A 26,323-nucleotide genomic window follows, 5' to 3' on the forward strand; every position below is an offset into this window, starting at 1 on the left:
GTGACTATCATTAATAATAATTTATTGTAGATTTCAAAATAGCTTTGTGCTGTTTCTAGCACAAAGAAATGATGAATATTTAAGGTGATGCATAGATGGGTACCCTAGTTATCCTGATTTGATCATTACACAATGTGTGTATGTATCAAAATATCACATGTACCCCATAACTATATACAATCATTATATATCTTTTTTTTTTTTTTTTTTTTTTTTTTTTGGAGAGAGAGTCTCACTGTGTTGCCCAGGCTGGAGTGCAGTAGCATGATCTCAGCTTACTGCTACCTCTACCTTCCAGGTTCAAGTGATTCTTGTGCCTCAGCCTCCTGAGTAGTTGGGATTACAGGCATACACCACCACATCTGGCTAATTTTTTGTATTTTTAGTAGAGATGGGGTTCCATCATGCTGCCCAGGCTGGTCTCAAACTCCCAACCTCAGGTGATCCACCTGCCTTGGCCTCCCAAAGTGCTGGGATTACAGGTGTGCACCATCATGCCTGTCTAATTTTTTGTATTTTTAGTAGAGATGGGATTTCACCATGCTGCCCAGGCTGGTCTCCCACTCCTGAGCCTAGGCAATCCACTGGCCTCAGCCTCCCAGAGGGTGTATCAACTTTTTTAAACATGAAAAAGAAGGAAAAAAACATACTTCCTACTTTCTGGGTAGCAGACTTATAAAGGGCATCATCTAATTCTCTAACCATGTGACTGCCCACCACAAGCCACATCATACTGACTAAGACAAGTTTCACTGACCCTAGACAACTTCTTTCACAAATGCAATGTTTCTGGAAAGTTGGTTTTATTAAACATACATGTGAGGCTGGGCACCGTGGCTCACGTCTGTAATACCAACACTTTGGGAGGCCGAGGTGGGTGGATCACGAGGCCAAGAGATCGAGACCATGGTGAAATCCCATCTCTACTAAAAAGTACAAAAGTTAGCTGGGCATGGTGGCATGCGCCTGTAGTCCCAGCTACTTGGGAGGCTGAGGCAGGAGAATTGCTTGAAATCGGGAGGTGGAGGTTGCAGTGAGCCGAAATCGCGCCACTGCACTCCAGCCTGGTGCCTGGCAACAGAGCAAGACTCTGTCTCGAAAAAAAAAAGAAAGTACATGTGAGACTATTAGTTAAGGTTCTCCAGAGAAATAGAACCAAAAGGAATATAGATAGATATATAGATGAGAAAGGGTTTATTTTATTTTTATTTATTTATTTTTTTTGAGGCAGAGTTTTGCTCTTGTTCCCCAGGCTGGAGTGCAATGGCGCGATCTCGGCTCACCGCAACCTCTGCCTCCTGGGTTCGGGCAATTCTCCTGCCTCAGCCTCCTGAGTAGCTGGAATTACAGGCACGTGCCACCATGCCCAGCTAATTTTTTGTATTTTTAGTAGAGACGGGGTTTCACCATGTTGACCAGGATGGTCTCGATCTCTTGACCTCGTGATCCACCCGCCTCGGCCTCCCAAAGTGCTGGGATTACAGGTTTGAGCCACCGCGCCCAGTCGAGAAAGGGTTTATTACAAGAATTGGCTCACGCAGGCTGGGCGCCGTGGCTCAAGCCTGTAATCCCAGCACTTTGGGAGGCCGAGGCGGGTGGATCACGAAGTCGAGAGATCGAGACCATCCTGGTCAACATGGTGAAACCCCGACTCTACCAAAAATACAAAAAATTAGCTGGGCATGGTGGTGAGTGCCTGTAATCCCAGCTACTCAGGAGGCTGAGGCAGGAGAATTGCCTGAACCCAGGAGGTGCAGTGAGCCGAGATCGGGCCATTGCACTCCAGCCTGGGTAACAAGAGCGAAACTCCCTCTCACAAAAAAAAAAAAAAAAGAATTGGTTCACACAATTATGGTGGTTTAGACATCTCACAGTAGTTCATCCGCAAGCTGGAGAACCAGAGAAACCAGTAGGGTGGCTTAGTCCAAATCAGAAGGGCTGAAAACTGAGAAACTGAAGGAATAACTCTCAGTCCAAGGCCAAAAGCCCAAAAGCCCTGGGAAGCCACTGGTGCAAGTCCCGGCGTCCAAAAGCTGAGAAACATAGAGTTCTGATGTCCAAGGGCAGGGGAAGGGTATTACCACTTCACAAGAGAGAAAGAGAGAGAATGAGAGAATTTGCCTTTCACTTTTTCATTCCATCTGGGTCCCTAGCCCATATTAAGTGTGAATCCTCCCCACTCAGTTCACCAGCTCACATGTCAATCTCTTACCAAAAAAATCCCCATAGACATACCCAGAAACAATACTTCATCAGCCATCTAAGCATCCCTCAATCCAGTCAAGGTGACATCTAAAATTAACCATCACAGAGATGTAGTATTAAATATTTCTATTTGTCAAGATAAAGAAAACTATAGGCCGGGCGCGGTGGCTCAAGCCTGTAATCCCAGCACTTTGGGAGGCCGAGGCGGGTGGATCACGAGGTCGAGAGATCGAGACCATCCTGGTCAACATGGTGAAACTCCGTCTCTACTAAAAATGCAAAAAATTAGCTGGGCATGGTGGCGTGTGCCTGTAATCCCAGCAACTCAGGAGGCTGAGGCAGGAGAATTGCCTGAACCCAGGAGGCGGAGGTTGCGGTGAGCCAAGATCGCGCCATTGCACTCCAGCCTGGGTAACAAGAGCGAAACTCCGTCTCAAAAAAAAAAAAAAAAAAAAAAAAAGAAAGAAAGAAAAAGAAAACTATAAATAAGAAAATTTATTTGACTTGATAATTAAATTTCATTTATATATAAATGCATGTGTTTTGTCATACAAGCTACTGACATCTGTTAGAGGACAGGTTCTGGACTACCTTATCAGCTTGCAGAAATTTGAGAAAAATATTTTGGAATGACGTCCTGATGTATTATCCCAACAAAAAACAAAAAAAAAAATTTCAGAAAAACAGGAAACTAAAGTCAAATGGTTAAATCAATAATGCAAAATTTATGCATGGACTATCTATTACACAACTATTTAAATGATATTTAAAAAGAATATGTAATAACATGAGAAAACAAATATGATAATGAATGGAAAAAGGTACAATAGATAAAGAGTAGAGATAAGAGATACAGCTTCATTTTTAAAAGCTAAAATTCAAGGGCCGGGCGCGGTGGCTCAAGCCTGTAATCCCAGCACTTTGGGAGGCCGAGGCGGGTGGATCACAAGGTCGAGAGATCGAGACCAACCTGGTCAACATGGTGAAACCCCGTCTCTACTAAAAATACAAAAAATTAGCTGGGCATGGTGGCGCGTGCCTATAATGCCAGCTACTCAGGAGGCTGAGGCAGGAGAATTGCCTGAACCCAGGAGGCGGAGGTTGCAGTGAGCCGAGATCGCGCCATTGCACTCCAGCCTGGGTAACAGGAGCGAAACTCCGTCTCAAAAAATAAAATAAAATAAAATAAAATAAAATAAATAAATAAAAGCTAAAATTAAAAGATACCCTCTTCTGCGCGATCACGCTGAGCCAGCGCCTGGGCCTGGAATCGGCCATCGTCTCTCAATTTCACCCACCACCTCCGGACCACGGACCCCCGCAAAGTGAATGAGTGAGCTTTGGGCCTTTGTGAAAATGTGTAAGCAAGATCAGAGCATTCTGCACACGGAGGAAATGTGCTTCCTGAGGGAGTGGGTGGAGAGCATGACGGGTAAAGTACCACCTGCTACTGAGAAAGCTAAATCAGAAGAAAATACCAAGGAAGAAAAACCTGATAATAAGAAGGTGGAGGAAGACTTAAAAGCAGATGAACCATCAAGTGAGGAAAGTGATCTAGAAATTGATCATGAAGGTGTGATTGAACCAGACACCGATGCCCCTCAAGAAACGGGAGATGAGAATGCAGAGACAACAGAGGAGATGATGGATCAGGCAAATGATAAGAAAGTGGCTGCTACTGAAGCCCTAAATGATGGTGAACTGCGGAAAGCCACTGACTGACTGATTCACAGATACCATCAAGCTGAATCCTCGCTTGGCCATTTTGTATGCCAAGAGGGCCAGTGTCTTCATCAAATTACAGAAGCCGAATGCTGAGCCAAATGCTGCCATTTGAGACTGTGACAGAGCCATTGAAACAAATCCTGATTCCTCTCAGCCTTACAAGTGGCTAGGGAAAGCACACAGACTTCTAGGCCACTGGGAGGAAGCAGCCCATGACCTTGTTCTCGCCTGTAAATTGGATTATGATGAAGATGCCAGGGCAACGCTGAAAGAAGTTCTACCTAGGGCATAGAAAATTGCAGAACATTAGAGAAAATACGAGCAAAAATGTGAAGAGCGAGAGATCAAAGAAAGAACAGAGTTAAGATGTCTCGAGAAGAGAATGAGTGAGCCCAGAGGGAGGAAGAAGCCAGACAACAGTCGGGAGCTCAGTAAGGCTCTTTTCCAGGTGCTTTCCTGGGGGGATACCTGGTAATTTTCCCAGGGGGAATGCCTGCAGTGGGAGGGGGCATGTCTGGAATGGCTGAAACGTTTGGACTCAATGAAATTCTTTTTTTTTTTTTTTTTGAGAGGAGTTTCGCTCTTGTTACCCAGGCTGGAGTGCAATGCCGCAATCTCGGCTCACTGCAACCTCCACCTCCTGGGTTCAAGTAATTCTTCTGCCTCAGCCTCCTGAGTAGCTGGGACTATAGGCACGTGCCACCACTCCCAGCTAATTTGTGTATTTTTAGTAGAGACAGGGTTTCACCTTGTTGAGCAGGATGGTCTCAATTGCTTGACCTCGTGATCCACTCGCCTCGGCCTCCCAAAGTGCTGAAATTCTTAATGATCCAGAGTTTCTGGCAGCCATACAGGATCCAGAAGTTATGGTGGCCTTCCAGGATATGGCTCAGAACCCAGCAAATATGTCAACATACCAGAGCAATCCAAAGGTTATGAATCTTATCAGTAAAATTGCTTTATGGATCTAGAATAAACTGTTTTGACTGGAATAATTCTGTGCCTTGGCTTGTAAATCACCTCTTTTCTCCCATGTGGTCTGAAACAGATACAAGAAAGATTGGAGAACTGTGTGCCTGGCAATTGCTTTGCTGAAAGGAAGCGCTCAGCAAAAGTTTGTTGATGAAATGCTAAACCCAGTACTTCTGACTCTTTCCCCAAAATAAAACTAAACAGACAAAATTAGAGGTTTAAAGCCAGCCCTACCAAGGAGAGTCTCTAAATATCATCCATGTTCTTACCAGCATTATTTGTTCATGAATGTCATAAGACTAAGCATTGATAGTGGCATTAATTATGTTAAATCTGTGATTAATTTATTTTTGATCAACAGGTACAAAATGCTTCTGGAAGGTAATCTATGTCAGAATTAATAGGATTGTCTTTGAAAGACAAACCAAGTGATTTAGAGTGGGGGCTTTGTGTCACAGGCATCAGTTGACCTGGAGACTGAGTTCAATCAATCAATCAATCAGGCCTACAGAATGAAGCTCCAATTAAAAGCTGTGGACACCAAAGCTCAGCTGATTTTCCTGGTTGGTAATACTCCACGCATATTGTCACACATCAATCCCAGGAGGTCAATGGTAGAGGATAAGAAAAGCTTCACATTTGGAACCTTCCCAGACTGTGTCCTTTTTTGTCTCTTCCTTTGGCTAATTTTCATTTGCATTATTTCCCTGCGATAAACTGTAACCATAAGTGTAATAGCTTTCAATGACTTCCGTGAATCCTTCTAGCAAATTATCAGATCTGAAGGTGGTTTCGGAACCTCCTGAACTTTCAGTGAGTGTTGGAAGTGGGAGCACTCTGGGGGACTGTGCCCTTAAACTTTGTAGTTTGACTAACTCCAGGAATGTAGATAATTTGGATGTGGCCAAATTTGGCCCTCAGGCCATAGTTTGCCAACCCTGTTCTAGCTCATCAAAATAGCTATACAGTATCAAAGTACATAAAACTTGTTATGACTCATGTAAAATTCATAACTGTGTAGAAACAAGCTGTAATATTCTACCAATCTGCAATTGTCAAAATGTGTGGATGTTTTATGTATATATACAGAATAACTGAACTGCAACATTTTTGTGACAAAGCTGATGCTGAACAACATATATAATATTGTATTTTAATATTCCATACATTATATATTATATTTTATATATTATACATGGTTTATATGTTATACATAATATATATAGGGTATGTGCCCTCCCCTCTTTGCTATCCATCTCTAATTTGATTTCTAAAACGTGCCTTTGAAGAACTGCAATACTTTGAAAATCAACTTGTTTCCCACAGTGCTATTGTAGTAAGCAAATAATCCCCTCAGCATGTATTTAGGAGTATTAAGCAACACAATGGGAATCCTGACATGCCAAAAAAAATCACAGAAAGCACTGGATTATTAACAATCTTCAGTGTCCTAGAATTTTCCTAGGAAACAGGAGGAATTTGTACCTTTGGCCCATAAACGGACTCCAAACAACGTCTGCTTTTGACATTTAAATATTAGTCTACAAGTCTTGATGGCCAGCAAGTCCCGCCAATCTTCTCAAAGACCTTATAGGAAAAAATCATATGGGAAGCAGGCTGCATTCATTTTAAATGTACTTTTTTTTTTTTTTTGGCGTAGCAAAAGTTAATGTTCTGTTCTTGTCATATTCTTTCTCAATATTAGACATTTTTGAATCATAATTTTATTATAGCTATCAACCATGGGTAATTTATTCCTTCAAATGAATTTTTACGGCATTAGTAAGTCTAAAATACTGCAAGCTACTACCATTTAATCACCAAGTTATCCTAACTGGCATGAGTGACTCTTTCTAGTTACTGACTTACTCTAATTAAAGTATCTACTGAACAGATAGTCAATCCCTTCTATAATATCAGAATATCTCCCCACCCCTCAACCAATTTCCTCTCCATGGAATATTATGAAGAAGCTGTTTCACATTGGCAATAACAACCACTCTCACTTTAGCTGTTGCCTGGTGTGTGACAAATAGTCTTCACTCAGCCATGATGCCCACTCACTTTTCTGACAGCTACCCCTAAGTTGACTTCAAGGGAGAGGGAAAAATGGGGAAAACTCACACTTCTACATGACTCTGTTTTAGCTGTAAGTACAGGCCTGTTCCTTAGCGCTCCACAACTTACATAGCAATTGACTGCAGGACCTAAAATTTTACTTGAAAATATTAAAGGGGAATTAAAACACACACACAAAAATATATAAGATGCAAATTTAGATATTTGTCCTAGAGTCAATCAGCTATTGTCTGGCACTGAGATCCCCTGCAGCCATTTCTCTTTTTTGTCTTTAGTATGTCACAAGTGAACAATGCCATCTTATCTTTCACAGTCATGAATCTCTATCATGTCCTTCTTATCCACTTAGGTCCCACTGCCACCAACCAAGAGAGAAGACGAAGTCTTCTCTTTTCCTAGCCCAAGGCCTTCTTTATTTCTTCATCCAAAAAGTTGACAATGGGTCTACCATTTTCTGTGAGATTTCCCCACCTTCATTCCCAGGGATCCTCTGTTCCCCATCACCTATACAAAGTAAATCCTGTAGTTGACAGTACATTTCCCAAACTTGGGCTCATTCAATTACAAACAGCATCACACGTGACATATTAACCAACTGGTCTGTGGAAAGCTGCCATGGTGCAATGCTGTTTCATTTCAGTCTTTCTTTCATTATGCAGTGAGGAGGAAATTAGAACTATGTGTTCCCTCTGGCATGGTCCTAGTCTCATGATTTCCTGTGAGGAAATAACTGAGTAAAAAGGTACTCATCTCTCAAAAACAATTATTTTTGAATTAGTAGAAATATTTTTTCCCCTTTAACTCTATAGTGCCCTCATTATAGAAAGACATAATACACCTTATTTGTTAAACAAAATTTAATAACTCAATCAGAAACGTCTGCTTTCCATTCTGTGTGTCCATAAGAACAATGGTGAGGTACTTGTTTACACTTGATCTTAACCAAAAGGCCGAGAAGCGATGAGGTACTTGTTTAAAACAATATGATTTTAAAAGTTCACCAAAGTAGTCAGATTCAGAAAAAAGAGGAGGGTGATTCCAGATTCAAGAACAAATTTCAACTTCTATGGATGCAAAAGCTGCTTACCACCTTCCCACACGTTTTTCAAGTTTTAGCAGTTTCCCTGAGGCATCAGAAACACCGGTGTGTGATTACGGGCCTGCTGAGCCCTGGCTGGCTGAATTCTCCTGTGGCTTAGTTGTCCAGAAGGTCAGTTAGTGCTACAGAGAATCCAAAGTTCAAAACCCTAGTTATAGGGAAGAACATGTTTATGTTTTCTATTTCAAATAGTATATACTTTAATTTATTCTGTTTAAAAATACTCATAACACACTTCCACCGTAGAGATGGCTGAATGGATTATTCAAACAACATTTGTGTAAATGAAGCAAAAATATAATTAAATGGAAACTATTGAAAATTAAGCACTATTATATTTGGAGAGCAATTATAGTAGTGTCGACTACGTAATAAGGTACTCCATGTGGTCCAGTTTATCTATGAAAGACCTGCTTGGACCAAAATATGTCTATATTTTTAGTCATTATAAAGAATCATTGTCAAGACCAAAACCATAAGATACAATTTTTTAAAAAGCACTTTTGGGGGTTTATAGATTAGTTATTTCTCTAATTCATTTGTCTACAACTTTCATTACTCATAATTTTTCTTTTTTTCTTTTTTTTTTTTTTTGAGATGGAGTTTCACTCTTGTTACCCAGGCTGGAGTGCAAAGGCGCGATCTCGGCTCACCGCAACCTCCGCCTCCTGGGTTCAGGCAATTCTCCTGCCTCAGCCTCCTGAGTAGCTGGAATTACAGGCATGCGCCACCATGCCCAGGCAATTTTTGTATTTTTAGTAGAGACGGGGTTTCACCATGTTGACCAGGTTGGTTTCGATCTCTTGACCTCGTGATCCACCCGCCTTGGCCTCCCAAAGTGCTGGGATTACAGGCTTGAGCCACCACGCCCGGCCATAATTTTTCTTTTTGACACAAGGTCTCTCTCCTTTGCTCAGGCTGAAGTGCAGTGGTGTGATTACACAGCTCACTGCAGCCTCAACTTCCCAGATTCAGGTGATTCTCCCACCTCAGCCTGATGAATGGCTGGGACTATAGGTGTGTGCCACCATGCCTGGCTAATTTTTTGTATTTTTTGTGGAGATGTGGTTTTGCCATATTGCCCAGGCTGGTCTTGAACTCCTGGGCTCAAAGTGCTGAAATTACAGGCATGAGCCACCCTGTCTGGCCTAACTTTTTTAATTTTGCAATTTTTTTCACATTCTTGAGATGGATGCTTAGATTTAAAATGTTTTAAATAATAAAAGCACTTGCATATATAAATTGTCCTCTAAATATAGGAACACTTCCATGTGTTTTTTATTATTATTAATGTTCAGATGATCTGTAATTTCCATTTTAATTCTTTTTTTTACCCAACAGTTATTTTAAATAGAGTTTTTTTTCCTTTTAAAGTGGTAAATTTAGTGCATTTTGTGATCTGAAAATGTAGCTGATGTAAATTATACCTTCTACAATATTTTGTTTTTGGCTTACAATATAATTTTTTTCAAAACTTTCATGTCAATGTGAAAAAGATAATTATTCACTGCTTATGTGGTACATATATGATTTTTAAATAAAATAACACGTATTAATCATGCTCAGTGGGCTCAACAGCAGATATGAATTGGTAGAGGAATGAAGAATTAATCAGTGAATTGAAGGAATGAATCAATGAGATTACCCAGTCTAAGGAATGGAAAAGAAAGAGAGAAGGAATTAAAATGAATAGATCCTAAGAGACCTATGGACATCATCAAACATACCAACTTATACATAATGAGAGTCTTTTTTTTTTTTTTTTTTTTTTTTTGAGACGGAGTTTCGCTCTTGTTACCCAGGCTGGAGTGCAATGGCGCGATCTCGGCTCACCGCAACCTCCGCCTCCTGGGTTCAGGCAATTCTCCTGCCTCAGCCTCCTGAGTAGCTGGGATTACAGGCACGTGCTACCATGCCCAGCTAATTTTTTGTATTTTTAGTAGAGACGGGGTTTCACCATATTGACCAGGATGGTCTCGATCTCTTGACCTCGTGATCCACCCGCCTCGGCCTCCCAAAGTGCTGGGATTATAGGCTTGAGCCACCACGCCTGGCCGAGAGTCTTTAAAAGATAGAAAAAATGAAGTAATTAGAAAAAAAAAAATAAGGAAAACCTAAGCACATTTGTTGAAAAACATTAATTTACACACCCAAGAAGTGCAATAAACTCCAAGTAGAATAAGCTCAAAGAGATCTAAACCTAGACACATCATAGGCAAATTGTCAAAAGACAAAGAGGGAATCCAGAAATCAGCAAGAGAAAAAATGACTCAGTAAGCATAAGGGATACTCAATAAAATGTACAGTTTACTTCTTATCAGAAACTATGGAGGCCAGAAGGCAGTGGGACAACATATTCAAAATGCTGAAAGAGAGACTGTCAACCAGAATTCCAGTGGCTCATGCCTGTAATATCAGAAATTTGGGAGGCAGAGTAGGGGCAGAACACTTCAAGTCAGGGGTTTAAGGCCAGCCTGGCCAACATAGTGAAACCCTGTCTCTACTAAAAATACAAAAATTAGTTGGGTGTGGTGGCAGGCACTTGTAATCCCAGCTACTTGGGAGGCTGAGGCACAAGAATCATTTGAACCTGGGAAGTGGAGGTTGCAGTGAGCGGGGATCACACCACTGCACTCCAGCCTGGGTAATAGAGCAAGACTCCATCTCAAAAAACAAACAAACAGAAAAAGTAAGACTGTTGACCAAGAATTCTATGTCCAGCAAAACTGTTCTTTAAAAAGGAGGTCTGGACACAGTGGCTCATGCCTATAATCTCAGCACTTTGGAAGGCTGAGGCAGGTGGATCACGAGGTCAAGAGATCAAGATCATCCTGAAAGATTCGTGGCCAACACTGTGAAACCCTGTCTCTAATAAAAATACAAAAATTAGCTGGGTGTGGTGGTACATGCCTGTAGTCCCAGCTACTCAGGAGGCTGAGGCAGAAGAATCACTTGAACCTGGGAGGCAGAGGTTGCAGTGAGCCAAGATAATACCACTGCACTCCAGCCTGTCAGAGTGAGACTTCACCTCCAAAAAAAAAAAAAAAAAGGAAAAATTCAGATATTCCCAGATTAAGGGAAAAAACCTAGCAAATTTCTCATTAGCACACCTCCCCTTAACACCAGGAAAGGTAACTACATAGCTTAACATAAAAGACTTTATGTCCAAAACCTAAAATGCAATTTAAAAAAAAAAAAAAAAGGTAATAGAAACTAGTCGAAAAAAAAAAAAAAAGACTTTATGTAACTTTTTTCTTTTCCTATTTGATTAAAAAGATAATTGCATAAAGCAATAATTACAAAACTGTATTGATGGGCTTACAATATATAAATATGTAATCTGTATGACAATAATAGTACAAAGAAAGAAGATCAGAATAGAGCTATATTGGGGCAAAGTTTTTGTGTACTATTGAAATTAAGTTGCTGTTGATCCAAATTAGATTGTTGTAAATTATTATATTAATTATAATTCCCAGGGCTACCATTTTTAAAGAACTCAAAGAAACAAGGCATGAAATGACATTCGCCATCAGTTATTAGGGAAATGCAAACCAAAATCACAAACATACCACTTCAGACCCACTATGATGGCTATAATGAAAAGGATAGACAATACCAGTGTTGACAAGGATAGAGAAACTGGAACCCTCATATATTGCTGGTGGGAACGTAAAATTGTGCAGTCCCTCTGGAAAAACAGTTTGGCAGTTCCTCAGATAGCTAAACATAGTGCCATATAATCCAGCAATTCCACTCACAGGTACACAACCATGATAACTGAAAACATATATTCACACAAAAATTTGTACATGAATATTTGTAGCAACATTAAACTTAGTGGCCCCCAAACAAGAAAATGTTACATGTAGTTTGTGAAATTTACCTCCATTGTAAGCCCTGGATATTGCTTTATATAGGAAGCTATTTAATAGTCTTGTATATAATTTACTTAGTAAATGAAAAATGGAGCAAGTAAGAAGTGTGATGGAAGAAGGCAGAACAGAAGATGCATGATAGCAAGATAGGGAAAGTGGGTGAGAAAATAGAGGAGGAAAGCAAAAATGCCCACATATTTCTCCATTATGATATCTGTGTCCCACAGTCCTTTCTTCTCTCCATGAAAAGGGATATTTCTGGCTGGATGCAGTGGCTCATGCCTGTAATCCCAGCATTTTGGGAAGCCGAGGCGGGCAGATGACCTGAAGTCAGGAGTTCAAGACTAGCCTAGCTAACATGGTGAAACCCCGTCTCTACCAAAAATACAAAAATTAGTTGGGCATGGTGGTGTGTGCCTGTAGTCCCAGCCACTTGGGAGGCTGAGGCAGGAGAATCACTTGAACCCAGGAGGTGGAGGTTGCAGGAAGCCAAGATCACACCATTGCACTCCAGCCTGGGTGACAAGAGCAAAACTCCATCTCAAAAAAAAGGGATATTTCTATATACAAAAAGAGAAAACAGCATAAAAATGATAAAATTAATTTGCTCAATGGCTCTATGGTTGTTTTTCTTCAAGTTACTCCAACACTGATGTTAACTTATGTAAGGCACACTTTCAGACTTTTTGTTTTCTTATCCCATTTAGCTCTCTGTGGTAGATACGAAGATTCCCTGCCCAGATGCCTCTTCAAGAAAGGACTTGATGGCCAGCAATGGGTAGGCAGTCAGCAGATGTCTTTAGTGATGAGCTTTTTCCAGAAAGCTGCTTTACCCAAAGTCTTCCTCTTCCTACGGCTGTGTGCATCTGGTGATTATGTGAAGGTATAATAAAGCCTTAGACACTTGATACTATTCCATCAGCTTTCTGTGACAGATCAGATGAGGCTTTTTGAGTCTACATAGCAGTTCTACTCCTCCCTCCACCCAGTCCCACATCCTTCCCCTTCCTTCCTTCCTTCTTCCCTCCCTCCCTTCCTCCCTCTCTTCCTTCCTTCCTTTCTTCCTTTTTCTCTTCTTCCTTCCTCTCTCCCTCCCTTCCTTCTTTCTTTCTCTTTCCTTCCTTCCTTCTTTCCTTCCTTCCCTTCTTTTTCTCTTTTTTTCTTTCCTTTTTCTTTTGACAGTGTCTTGCTCTGTCACCCAAGAGGAAGTGCAGTGGCATGATCTTAGCTTGCTGCGATCTCTGCCTCCCAGGTTCAAGCAATCCTCCTACTTCAGCCTCCCAAATAGCTGGGAGTACCGGTGCCCGCCACCACACCTGGCTCATTTTTTTTTTTTTTTTTTTTTTTTGTATTTTTTCTAGAGACAGGATTTCATCATGTTGCCTAGGCTGGTCTTGAACTCCTGGACTCAAGCAATCAGCCCACCTTGGCTTCCTGAAGTGCTAGGATTACAGGTGTGAGCCACTGTACCTGACCCCTTTCCTTACCTTTTGTAAGTGTTGATTCCTAATAAAACATCTGGCTTCCAAAGCTCTGCCTTTCTCTTTGCTTCTAAAGAACTAAACCTGTGACACAATCGATGCCTTTTACCTATATGCACAAGGGAAAGACAGAAGGCCAAAAATCCTGTTCTGTTCAACAAAGAAAATTTATAAGTATGTATGTCTTCCAGAAAATGAGGGTATCAATTTAAGTTTTTATTATGAGGTAAGCACATTATTAGGAATGAGAACCAGTTTACAACCTGTTAAGGACTGGGAATTACTTTCACAGGCCATAGCAACAATCTCTGATATCTAGATGTCTAACAGAAAGTATAGGCAACCAGAGTCAGCAACCTACTGTTCAGCCCAGCCTCTTGTTTTTGTAAATAAAGCTTTATTGGAACACAGCTATTTCCATTGGTACGCATATTGCCTATGTCTGCTTTCACACTATAATGCCAGAGTTGAGTAGTCTCATACAGCCTGCAAGCCAAAAAGATTTACTATCTGACCCTTTAAGAAAAAAATTCTTTGAAATAACTTTTGCAAGGACAGTTTTATGATCCAAAATACTACCTGCTTTTCAAAAACTGCAGGAAGAGAGAACAGTTAGAAGTCTAGAAGTTCAAAGGCCAAGCCCTGGAATTCCATTAATTGGCACCGAGGAGAAAAAAAAGCACTTGCAGGAAGCTTAAAACAATATGGAAAGAAAAGGGCAAAGCAGGAATATCAGCAAATGAAATAAGAGGTATAGAGTATTATGAATGAACACTGACCACAGGCCAAAACTATGAAAGCGGTTTTAGGTGTCTCCAAACCCAGTCTGAAATGACTGGGTTTGGGAATGTAGTGATAAAAATGAAATGCACAGACTGATTTATTCTATCATAACTTTTATGAAAACTCAAAATGGAATGTGAGCAGCACAAACAAAGAATACATCTGAGTGAGCAAGACCTTCTGTGACTTCCCTCTGATCCTCTTCAGGATGTGCCAAGGCAGAGGCACAAGGTGAAGCATTCTTTAGGTCAATGAGGCCCTGGTGAATGAACCCTCAGGGGAGTTACACTCTTCTCTGCTGGCAGAGCCTCATCAGAGCCTGGAAGCAAGTCACACTGCCTGGTAATTCTGCTGCTCAGCAAGCTTAGTCATCCGAGCTCCATGTCTGGGCCATCCAGGGTCTGAGATTCTTGCTACCCGACTCTTTTCAATCCCTCCTATAACACAGGAACTAAGAATTTTTTTTCCTTTTTTTTTTTTTTGGAGATGGAGTTTTGCTCTTGTTGTCCAGATTGGAATACAATGGCACGATCTTGCCTCATTGCAACCTCCGCCTCCTGGGTTCAAGTGATTCTCCTGCCTCAGCCTCCCAAGTAGCTGCGATTACAGGTGCCTACCACCAGGCCCAACTAATTTTTTTGTATTTTTAGTAGAGATGGGGTTTTGGGGTTTCAACATATTGATCAGGCTGGTCTCAAACTCCTGACCTCAGGCGATCCACCCATCTTGGCCTCCCAAAGTGCTTGGATTACAGGCATAAGCCACCATGCCTGGCCTAAGAATTTTCAATCTATAGCCTAGTTAGGGTCTGAAACATGGCCAAGCATTATAGGGAGAGAAAACCACGGCACACAGCACATTCTGAAATCCCTTTTCTAGCCTCTGCTTTTTTCACTCAGTTGCTGTTCTTTCCACATTCCTAAAACTCCCGTCTCACTCTACACCTAAGTGGTCTGCATGCTCGTAATTGCTCTTTGTAGATACAGGCAACAAAAACAACAAAAATGAATCATTCATTTGCATCACTCATTTACTCATTTCTTTCTTCAACTAATAGTTACTACTGGCAAATCACAGCCTGACACTCGGCACAAGACCTTTGAAATATTTAAAAATAATACACATAGCTGTTTCTAACAGTTTGCCTATACTTACTAGCAGTGTCTGAGCTTTTAGTATAGGTAAAACAGATTGCCATATATCATTCTCAAGTGTGTGTGCTTTCCACGAAACGGGGTTGGAAAATATGTGAAGGCATTGATTTGACATGTGACCATGCTACTTCAGTCCTGTGTCACATCTCCCCGGCATTGTTATCTTTGATCTTTGGGAAAGTGCTAATCCACCATGTATAATGATCATACTTTTTCTTCCCTCTTTCTTTTCCTTTCTTTTCTCTTTTTTTTCTTTTTGAGACAGAGTCTCACTCTGTCACCCAGGCTAGAGTGCAATGATGCAGTCTCAGCTCACTGCAACCTCCGCCTCCTAGGCTCAAGCCATTCTCCTGCTTTAGCCTCCCAAGTAGCTGGAACTACAGGTGTGCACCACCTCACCTGGTTAATTTTTGTATTTTTAGTAGAGACAGGATTTTTGCCATGTTTGCCAGGCTGATCTTGAACTCCTGACCTCAAGTGATCCAGCCACCTCAGCCTCCCAAAGTGCTGGAATTACCGGCATGAGTCACTGCACCCAGCCAATGATCACACTTTTTCATGTGTATCTTCTTTTCCCAAAACTTATTTATATACCAGTAAATCAAACTGCTACAACACTGCTTTTTCATTTGATTCTGATTCTACATAATAATTTGCCATTTGAAACAACAATTATTTTATCAAGAAGAAACAGCTGCAAACACAGCAAGCAATTCCTCTGAACTACCATTAACTGAATGTTCCCTGCTGTCAAGCCAGCTGCTTAGCTATGAGTACTGAGCTAGGAAGCCCGGAGATGAGCGGGCTGGCTGCACTGCCCTGAAGTGGGGGTCCTGGGCCCAGCTCTTCTGCTGTGCGCTGCAGCACTAGAGACAAAATGCCCTTCCCTTCACTCCCTGCCTTTGACCCTACTCTCCCTGGACCTTCTGCCCCAACTTCTTCAGTAAGTTCTCAGAAGCCAGTTGCATCATCTGAGTTCTATTGTCTATATCTATTATTTGAGAAAATTGTAGTGTTACAAAAAGTTATACAGGGTCAAAATTATTAATGCATGTGTGTTCACAGCTTCTTTCCCTCCCCCGTCAAGCTAAGTGATATTATGGAGCTGCTCTGCTCATCCTCTAGGTATTTTTCCATTTACCTTTCTCACGGGCCTTATTAGAGAGACAGGGGCAGGAGAAGAAAGTCTTGAGCAGCCAAGACTGGGTTGTGGTGGCAGTTTTAGGTTAGTAGTTGACAGTGAGGAGAGGGACTTTTCAGGATTAACTACTTCCATATAAAAAATAATTGAGGTGGCTCACGCCTAAAATCCCAGCACTTTGGGAGGCTGAGGTGGAGAGATCACGAGGTCAAGATTGAGACCATCCTGGCCAACATGGTGAAAACCCATCTCTACTAAAAATAAAAAAATTAAGCCGGGCACGGTGGCTCAAGCCTGTAATCCCAGCACTTTGGGAGGCCAAGGCGGGTGGATCACAAGGTCAAGAGATCGAGACCATCCTGGTCAACATGGTGAAACCCCGTCTCTACTAAAAATACAAAAAATTAGCTGGGCATCGTGGTGCATGCCTGTAATCCCAGCTACTCAGGAGGCTGAGGCAGGAGAATTGCCTGAACCCAGGAAGCAGAGGTTGCAGTGAGCCGAGATCGTGCCATTGCACTCCAGCCTGGGTAACAAGAGCAAAACTCCGTCTCAAAACAAAACAAAACAAACAAACAAAAAATTAGCTGGCCATGGTTGTGTGTACCTGTAATCCCAGCTACTCCAGAGGCTGAGACAGGAGGATCGCTTGAACCCAAGAGGTGGAGGTTGCAGTGAGCCGAGATCACACCACTGCACTCCAGCCTGGCAACAGTGAGACTCCATCTCAAAATAATAATAATAATAATAATAATAATAATAGAGAATGTAGAGGTTGTAGACAGAGGATATTTCAATATGTTAGCTGTGCCTGCAAAAAATAATGAGAATTATGAAAACAAAAATAACAGGTAAATGTTTTGAACTAGGGAAGGAAGAGGATGGAGATATGAGTAGGAGTGTGAGGATGTTAATGCTCTTATCTTTCAAAGTAAGGAGTCATTGATGATACACACGATGAAAACATCGCTTTATAAAAAGTGCAACAATGCAGTCTTTTCATATTTTGGAGTATTTATAAGTCTTTAGGAAATAATGTATCTTGTGGCGGAGGAATATTTATTTGAAGTTCAATCATTGCTTTAATTTCTCTTCTATTAAATTCAAGTAAGTTTAATTTTAAGATGTTTATATAAATGGCATGACCCCATGCTTATAAAGGTATTCTTTCTATCTGTATGTGTGTTTAGAAGAACGTGCATATAGGCCGTGGGCGGTGGCTCAAGCCTGTAATCCCAGCACTTTGGGAGGCCGAGGCGGGTGGATCACGAGGTCGAAAGATCGAGACCATCCTGGTCAACATGGTGAAACCCCGTCTCTACTAAAAATATAAAAAAACTAGCTGGGCGTGGTGGTGCATGCCTGTAATCCCAGCTACTTAGGAGGCTGAGGCAGGAGAATTGCCTGAGCCCAGGAGGCGGAGGTTGCGGTGAGCCGAGATCGCGCCATTGCACTCCAGCCTGGGTAACAAGAGCGAAACTCCGTCTCAAAAAAAAAAAAAAAAAAAAAAAAAAGAAGAAGAAGAACGTGCATATATACACAGTCTATGGCTAATGCATATTATTCTAAAGCTAATCATGGTAATTTCTGGGTGGTAGACTAGAACTGATTTTTAAACTTTTATTTTTGTGCAATTCTGTTACTTGAATTCCTGTAAGTCTGGGAGTAAACTAATTTTTCTTTTAAAAATATGAAAACATGCTAATATAATAATAGTCATTGGTTTTAGATGGTGTGAATATGGATGATAATGACAATAATATTGATGATTATGATGATATTGATGATTTTTGAGACAGGGTCTCACCATGTTGCTCAGGCTGGAGTGCAGTGGCTAATCACAAGCTTTGCCACAGCACACTACAGCCTGCAATTGCTTGGCTCAAGTGAGCCTCCTGACTCTTCTTCCCAGATAGCAGGGACTACAGGCACATGGCAACTATTATTTTTCTTTGTGCTTTTCTATATTTTCTTACATTCCAATAATAAAAATTGTAAAATAAAATAATACAACATTGCTATTATGCTTTCCATGTTAATATTTATTTATTCCATGGCAGCTTTATGAAGATAATAATAGTAAAGCATGTTTTTACATAGAATCTTTCAACCAAAATTGTTTTTTACAGACATGCATAAAAAGTACCACGGTCCAAGATAAATCATTATTTGCCTAAAGATCAGCATAGGCAGACTTAAAGAAATAGCAGCAATAATTTCTGTGTCTAAGGAAAAAACTCTAAGGAGGGTGCACTTGGTCCAAGAGAAAGAGAACTGGAATTTGAGGGGATTTCAGAATGCCCATGAAAATTACTGCAACAATCAAAGAAAGGATGAATAATAAATGACTAACAAAATCAAATATCTAACATGTAATATGTACAAGTAACCATTTTAATGTCTCAGGACTCTTTTCTATAAAATAGACATAATGATTTCTTTCTAGATTAAGTAACATTAGGAAGTTGAGAGAGTGCCACATGGTGAAACTCGGGTTCTCAGGTAGGGGTGTTATTATTCAAGAACAGTGCTGTTATGAGCAGAAGTCACTTTCAGATCTTGATGAAACGTGGTTCAGAATCTGCTGTCTTCCGTGAATTAACATTCTGGATTGTCAATATATTATTTCCAAAACATAGTGTAAATGTATGCAAAAGGAAATGCGAATACATAAATAGGAAAAAAAATCCGTTTTCTTTATATTCTCCTCTACTCTTTTTTCTTTCTTCACTCATTAAAAAAAAAAAAAAAAATTATTGGCCAGGCACAGTGGCTCACGCCTGTAATCCCAGCACTTTGGGAGGCTGAGGTGGGCGGATCATGAGGTCAAGAGATCAAGACCATCCTGGTCAACATGGTGAAACCCCGTCTCTACTAAAAATACAAAAAATTAGCTGGGCATGGTGGCACGTGCCTGTAATCCCAGCTACTCAGGAGGCTAAGGCAAGAGAATTGCCTGAACCCAGGAGGCGGAGGTTGAGGTGAGCCGAGATGGCGCCATTGCACTCCAGCTTGGGTAACAAGAGCGAAACTCCGTCTCGAAAAAAAAAATTGTTTTCTCATTTTTTCCATGATTTTTTCCTTGCAGATTTATTTATTTCTACTTCTTTTTAACCAGTATCTCTCTCTTAAGTAAATGTGCACTTTTCTCTGGTTTTCTTTTACATATTCATCTCTGTAGAAACCTCACTAAAATTAAACATAATTAGTTTGAATGAAATCTCTGTGTAACATTGTTTGCTAGAATGAAAGATTCCTGGAAAACCATCCACTCCAATACAGTCTGGATGAAAAACTGACTCCCAAATTGCCTTCCTACTCCCACTCCCACAGACAACCTACAAGCACTGTTGTGGCTTTGGTCTCCCTAACCCCTGTCACATAGCCTCACCCCTCCTTCAGTCAACTGCCGTTCTTGCAAATATACTCTCCTCTTGTCCAGTCTCTGTGCTCTCTCACAGCTGCAAGATTAAGTTTTTCAAAAGCTAACATGGCCCGTTCGAAGCCTCATTTTAAAATCCTTGAATAGCTCCCCAATAAGTACAGGATAAAGTCCATGCAACTAGCACAGTAAATCCTTTATTATCAGACACCTATCTATTTCTCTAAGCCCATTAGTCTTGAAATCACCCTCTCATCTCCTATACTAAGCAATTTCAGTACCCCTAAAACTCTGGCACTGTGCAATTAATAGATCTAGGTATTTGCTTATACTTTTCCCTCTGCTGACCACCCATTCATCTTTTAAGATTAGTTTCAAGCTGGGCGTGGTGGTTTATGTAATCCCAGCACTTTGGGAGTCCAAGGCGGGTGGATCACTGGAGGTCAGGAGTTTGAGACCAGCCTGGCCGACATGGTGAAACTCCATCTCTACTAAAAATATAAAAACTAGCCAGATGTAGCCCGGGCTTGATGGCCCATGCCTGTAATCCCAGCATTTTGGGAGGCAGAGGTGGATGGATCATGAAATCAGGAGTTCAAGATCAGCTTGGCCAAGATGTTAAAACCCTATCTCTACTAAAAATACAAAAATTAGTCAGGCATAATGGCAGGTGCCTGTAATTCCAGCTACTCAGGAGGCTGAGGCAGGACAATCACTTGAAACCTGGTAGTGGAGGTTGCAGTGAGCCGAGAGAAAGATCTTTACTGGCTACATCCTGTGCTTCTCTAAGAGCTATTGTCATAATGGGGTAAGTTTATTTCACATGCTATTAAGTGAAAAAACAGACATAGGATTTGTATGTTAAAACAGTTCCACCTCTCTTCTAATTATGAAAACTTTGTTATGTGGGAAAATGATATTTTATGGAATTATGTTGTAGTCAAGATGAGTCAGCATGTTTTGGTTGTTAGCATTTATAGGGCAACTATGAGTCTAGGCAGTGCCTTGCCTCCTCATTTAGTGCTTTATCTGGGAGTATTCAGGAAGTTGGGAAGACTAGATTCAAATACTACTTTGTTCACAAGAGAATTACCTCCACTTGAAAGACATTCACTGATTTTGAATGTTAGGTATTTTTTTTAGGAGTGATTGTTGGGGAAATTTCCCCCTCGGGTGAGCTCCAGGTCAGACATGGGGGATGAAGTGGGATAGGAACAGTTGGTCAGCTCAAGGGGCAGTCTCAAAGGGGCTCAGGACCCAACTATATTGCATATGTATTGTTAGAGACAGAATGCTTGTTCTTAGGTACTGCAAAGAAAAATCAGCATTCAGACAAAAAGTTTTCTCAGCAAGGCAATTTTACTTTCTGCAGAAAGGGTACTACTCACTAACAGTCTTGCCATGAGAGTACAATGAAGCAAGAAAAGGCAGGTATATTTATTCTTTTTTTTTTTTTTTTTTTTTTTTTTTGAGACGGAGTTTCGCTCTTGTTACCCAGGCTGGAGTGCAATGGCGCGATCTCGGCTCACCGCAACCTCCGCCTCCTGGGTTCAGGCAATTCTCCTGCCTCAGCCTCCTGAGTAGCTGGGATTACAGGCATGCACTACCATGCCCAGCTAATTTTTTGTATTTTTAGTAGAGACGGGGTTTCACCATGTTGACCAGGATGGTCTCGATCTCTTGACCTTGTGATCCACCCGCCTCGGCCTCCCAAAGTGCTGGGATTACAGGCTTGAGCCACCGCGCCCGGCCTCTTTTTTTTTTTTTCTTTTTTTGAGACAGAGTTTCGCTCTTGTTACCCAGGCTGGAGTGCAATGGCACGATCTCAGCTCACCGCAACCTCCGCCTCCTGGGTTCAGGCAATTCTCCTGCCTCAGCCTCCTGAGTAGCTGGGATTACAGACACGCACTACCATGCCCAGCTAATTTTTTCTATTTTTAGTAGAGACGGGGTTTCACCATGTTGACCAGGATGGTCTCGATCTCTTGACCTTGGGATACACCCGTCTTGGCCTCCCAAAGTGCTGGGATTACAGGCTTGAGCCACCGCGCCCGGCGCATATTTATTCTTTATGCATTATGTCTTTACTGCTGTGTCTGAGCTCTGTTGGTTGGAGCCAGACTTCACAATCTAAACTGACCTTGAATGGCTAACAACTTAAAACTTCTAAATTGGTAAAGGCAATGGAGAACAAAGGAAAAGAGGAAGTCTAAAAAGAAAGAGAGAGGAAGTTGCTTGTGAAAGACTTAGAAAAGTAAAAAATATATTAGTTAAAGTTCAAGGACATAGAATGTACTATGTGCCTGTGAGCACATCTAGCACACATATCATGGTTAAAGTACAAGGACATAGAATGCACTTATTCTTTTTATATCTAACACCTACATAGGATAGGGCTTAACAAAAAGTTACTAACAAAAATCAAGAAGGCTTTGAAGAAAGTTAGTCTTTAAAAGAAACTATTATTTCTAACATTTATTATTCTTCTTCTTTAACAAGAAGGGAAACTTTGAAGAGGAATTTTTACTTTCTTTTTTTTTTAACCCCCTCTCCCCCATTGCCAGAAGTTTTACTTCCTACATGTATATAAATTCTGTGTGAAGGTTTTAATTTCATTGGCACTTTAGAGAAAGGGAATGCTGGAAAAAGTGTTTTTACTCTAGGCAGTAGGAACTAGCTCTTGGCAGCACTGCACAGTTCAAATCCTCCTTCATCAATAAGGTCTATCCCAATTATACTCCATCTTCTTTACTTCCTGATGCACAACAGTGCTGTCCAATAAACCTTCTGCCATCAGGACCCACTCCATAGCATGCTGGTCCCAGTGCCAGATAAAAGTGCAGGACCTCTTGTTAAAAAATTATTATAACTACGCAAGACAACAACAGCAAGTTATTAACCAAGCCTGGACCCTCCTAGGCTTGGGGCCCTTCGAAACTACACATCACATGTCCATGAAGCTGGCCCTGCCTGCAATGCTGGAATCGTTTTATGTGGGCTGTCCAGTATGGTAACCACTAGACACATGTGGCTACCGAGCACTTGAAATATGGCCTGTAATTGAGGAACTAAACTTTATTTCATTTTCACTGAAATTGCCACATATGGTTAGTGGCTACCATATTCAACAGTGTAGTACCAAATAGATTATAAATTGTTTGGGGTAAATTAGTCAATCTCACTATTGTTTAGGTTTTGTCATTTGTAAAATGGTGTAATAATAGTACCTACCTCCCAGAGTTATATTGTGAATTAGTTATTCTATCTAAAGTTCTCACAATTATACCTGGTATATAACAATTGTTAGCTTTAATATTTATTATTATAAACATAATCCATTTTTTGTTTTGCAAAAGTATTTGCTCCTCTGGGAAAAACCCAGCAAGTTGTGGTAATTTGACATTGTCAAAGACTGGTTCAGGCTGGGTGCCATGATACACACCTGTAATCCCAGCACTTTGGGAAGCTGTGGTGGGTGGATCACTTGAGGTCAGGAGTTAGAGACTAGACTGGCCAACGTGGTGAAACCCCATTCTACTAAAAAATACAAAAATTAGCAGGGCATGGTGGCATGCGCCTGTAATCCCAGCAACTCAGGAAATGGAGTCAGGAGAATCGCTTCAACCTGTGAGGTAGAGGTTACAATGAGCCAAGATCACGTCACTGCACTCCACCTGAGTGACAGAGAGAGACTCTGTCAAAAAAAAAAAAAGAAAGAAAGAAAGAAAGAAAAAAGAAAAAACAAAACAAAGACTGGTTCAGTCATGGGTATAAGCTGAGGTTGGCTAGAGGTTTCAGGAAAGGTTTTGAGAATCTCGGTAAACTATACATAATTCAAATGATATAGAACTGAATACAATAAGAAGTAAAAGTGCCCTTAAGGCACGCATTTAATATTTTACCTTTTAGTGTATGTAGGGTCACTAGATAAAATACAAAGTGCTTCATTAAATTTGAATTTCAGGCTTCCGCCATCTTTCCAGCCTCAGTCGGACGGGCGCGTAGACCCTTCTGGAAGGAATGCCGCGATGGTGCGCAGGGAGAGCCCCGGGTCCAGTTTAAACTTGTATTGGTTGGTGATGGTGGTGCCGGAAAAACGACCTTTGTGAAATGTCATTTGACTGGTGAATTTGAGAAGAAGCATGTAACCACCTTGGGTGTTGAGGTTCATCCCCTAGTGTCCCACACTAACAGAGGACCCGTTAAGTTCAATGCGCGGGACACGGCCGGCCAGGAGAAATTTGGCGGACTGGGGAATGGCTATTGTCTCCAGGCCCAGTGTGCCATCATAATGTTCGATGTAACATCCAGAGTTATTTACAAGAACGTGCCTCACTGGCATAGAGATCTGGTGCGAGTGCGTGAGAACATCCCCATCCTGTTATGTGGCAACAAAGTGGACATTAAGGACGGGAAAGTGAAGGCAGAATCCATTGTCTTCCACCGAAAGAAGAATCTTCAGTACTACGACATTTCTGCCAAAGTAACGACAACTTTGAAAAGCCCTTCCTCTGGCTTGCTAGGAAGCTCCTTGGAGACCCTAATTTGGAATCCGTTGCCGTGCCTGCTCTTGCCCCGCCGGGGGTGGTCTTGGACCCAGCTTTGGCAGCGCAGTGTGAGCACGACTTAGAGGCTGCTGGAACCACTGCTCTCCCGGATGAGGATGAGGATGACGACCTGTGAGAATGAAGCAGGAGCCCCGCGTCCGAAGTCTGGTTTTATCGGCAGCTGTCCCGCGATGTCAGCGGTGCAGCGTGTGTGCCACTTCATTGTTATCTAGCTAAGCGGGACATGTGCTTCATCTGTGGGATGCTGAAGGAGATGAGTGGGCTTCGGAGTGAATGTGGCAGTTTAAAATATACCTTCATTGTTTGGATCTGCATATTTAGCTGTTTGGAACGCAGCTGATTCCCTGAGTTTCAGATATGAGACTGCTGCATTCATATCACAATATTCAGTGGTGAAATCTTGTTTGTTACTGTCATTCCCATTCCTTTTCGTTTAGAATCAGAATAAAGTTGTATTTCAAATATCTGAAAAAAAAATGTGAATTTCAGATAAACAATAAATAATTTCTTAGCATAAATTTATCCCAAGTATTGCATGGAACATACTTATACTAATGAATTATTCATTAATTATCCAAAATTCAAATTTAATTGTGTGTCCTATATTTTTATTTATCTCATTGGACAAGCCTAGATATATGGTTCCCAAAACCAATTATGTTGTAATTTCTCTGGACTCACCCAGCCTGGGCTAATTCATAATCCATGTAAAATTTGACAGAGGAAAATTATTGTCCCATTTTCCCTTATATACTATTAAACCAGGAACAGGGAGCACTTTGTTTATGAAATGGGTGATGAATTGGATTGCCCCAGAGATTTAATATAGAGTAGTGGTTAGGAACATAGGCAATAGAATCAGACTTTGTAGGTTGGAATCTTAACTCTGTTTCCAACTGGGTGACCTCAGGCAAGGTGCTTTGGTTTCTTCCTCAGTATAAATGGCAATAATTATAACCTATATCTCATATGCTGCTGTGAAAGGTAAATTAGTTAACATAACTGAAAGGTTTTTGTTGTTATTGTTTTGTGTGTGTGTGTGTGTGTGTGTGTGTGTGTGTGTGTGTGTGTTTTCTTTTTTTGGTTTTTTTTTGAGACGGAGTTTCACTCTTGTTACCCAGGCTGGAGTGCAATGGCGCGATCTCGGCTCACCGCAACCTCCGTCTCCTGGGTTCAGGCAATTCTCCTGTCTCAGCCTCCTGAGTGGCTGGGACTACAGGCACGCGTCGCCATGCCCAGCTAATTTTTTTGTGTGTTTTTAGTAGAGACGGGGTTTCACCATGTTGACCAGGATGGTCTGGATCTCTTGACCTCGTGATCCACCCGCCTCGGCCTCCCAAAGTGCTGGGATTATAGGCTTGAGCCACCGCACCCGGCCCACATAAGTGAAAGTTTTTATAACTGAGCCTGGCACACAGCAAGTTCTCCAGAAATGTTAGCTCTCATTATATCCCAGCTCTGATTCAGTTGTTGCCATGATCTTCAACAGCTTCTCTAAGACTCAAGAGACAAGAGCTCAGATCTAGGGAGGGAAAATGCTATTAAGAGGACCATTTGGTGTGAAGCACAAGGAAACTATTGAGTTATGTATCCACTTAAAAATAAATTTAGTTGGGTACTAAATTTATTTGGATACTTAAAAGACTAGACTTAAAACATTTGTTTGGAAATAGTAGGGTCTAAAGTATTGCTACTGAAAATCAGACTAGCCACGTGTTCTTGGCAGGCAGCCTTGCAATTAATCTCAACTTGGAGTTCTCATCAGAATCTGTTTTTCTACCCTGAAAATGGGCATGTTTATGATCCAAGTTATTATACAGATGGAGGAATAATCTTCACTGATGGAAAGAGCTATG

At 41.2% G+C, this 26,323-nt stretch overlaps 2 pseudogenes; both read left to right on the forward strand.

The window, feature by feature from the left end:
* The first annotated feature begins 3,534 nt into the window (after positions 1 to 3,534).
* Positions 3,535 to 24,008, forward strand: LOC101046141 (putative protein FAM10A4; annotated as a pseudogene).
* Positions 24,009 to 24,190: 182 nt separating this feature from the next.
* LOC101046456 (GTP-binding nuclear protein Ran-like) lies at positions 24,191 to 24,582 on the forward strand (annotated as a pseudogene).
* Positions 24,583 to 26,323: the final 1,741 nt, after the last annotated feature.

Source organism: Saimiri boliviensis, chromosome 1, assembly GCF_048565385.1.
Source record: "Saimiri boliviensis isolate mSaiBol1 chromosome 1, mSaiBol1.pri, whole genome shotgun sequence".
NCBI lineage: Eukaryota > Metazoa > Chordata > Mammalia > Primates > Cebidae > Saimiri > Saimiri boliviensis.